Genomic DNA, 1,289 nt, shown 5'->3' on the forward strand with positions numbered 1-1,289 from the left:
ATGGGTCTCTGAGATCCTAATTGTTATTTATATTATAAGTTTCTTAGTTACTGTTTGTATTTACGTTGCTTTGTAAAAGTATTCACCCCTACCAATAATGTTACATTTTGATGAAATACAAATAATGTAAACAATTTTTTTAAAGAAATTGTTTTTATTCAAAACTCTAATGATCAAACTTAACAATGTTATGTGTGAAGGAGGTTGAATGTAAACAAAACCTGCAAATAAAATACATAAATTGAAATTTGCTGACTGTATAAGTATTCAGCCCCCTAAGTCAGTACTTGGTGGAAGCACCTTTGGTAGCAATTACTACTGTGAGTCTTTTTGGATAGGTCTCTACCAGCTTTGCACAATGGGATGGTGTAATTTTTGTCTATTCTTCCTGGCAAAATTCTGACAAGTTCATTGAGGATCATTGATGGACTGCAATCTTCAAGTCTTGCCATAAATTTTCTATTGGATTCAAGTCAGTTCTTTGACTGGGTCACTCCAGGACATTCAATTTTTTCTTTTGAAACCACTCCAGTGTGGCTTTGGCCTATGGCTTCGGGTCATTGTCCTGGTGAAATGTAAATTTTCGACCCAGTTTTAGATTCTTGGCTGACTCAAACAGGTTTTCCTCTAGGATTCACCCGTACTTTGCACCATCCATCTTCCCCTCAATTCTGACAAGCTTCCCAGACCCTCCTGATGAGAACACCATGGTTGACAGTTGGGATGGTGTTGACTGGGTGATGTGCTGTGTTGGGCTTGTGCCAGATGTAACGCTTTGAATTTAGACCAAAAAACTCAATTTTTGTTTCGCCGAATCACAAAACTTTCTGCCACGTGTCTACAATATCATTTACATACTTTGTCGCAAACACTGTGCAAGATTTAAGATGATTCTTTTTTCAGTAATGGCTTCTTTCTTGCCACTCGCCCATACAGGCCAACTTTGTGTATTGACCAGGATATTGTCTACATATTAACATTGACTCCCATCTCAGACATGGAACTTTGCAAATCTTTCAAAATCACTGTTGGCTTCACAGTGGCATCCCTAATCAGTTTTCTGTTTTATCGGCGGCTTAGTTTGGAAGGGCGGCCTGATCTGGTTAGTGACTGGGTGATATGAAGCACATTCCACTTCTTAATGATAGACCTTACGTACTAAGAGGGATAATCAGTGACTTTCAAATTTTCTTGTACCCTTCTCGTGATCTTTGCTTCTCTACCAGTTTATCCCTGACTTGTTTGGAAAGCTCCCTGGTCTTCATGGTTGATTTGTCATATCACTATGT

Source organism: Limulus polyphemus, unplaced genomic scaffold (assembly GCF_000517525.1).
Source record: "Limulus polyphemus unplaced genomic scaffold, Limulus_polyphemus-2.1.2 Scaffold10776, whole genome shotgun sequence".
NCBI lineage: Eukaryota > Metazoa > Arthropoda > Merostomata > Xiphosura > Limulidae > Limulus > Limulus polyphemus.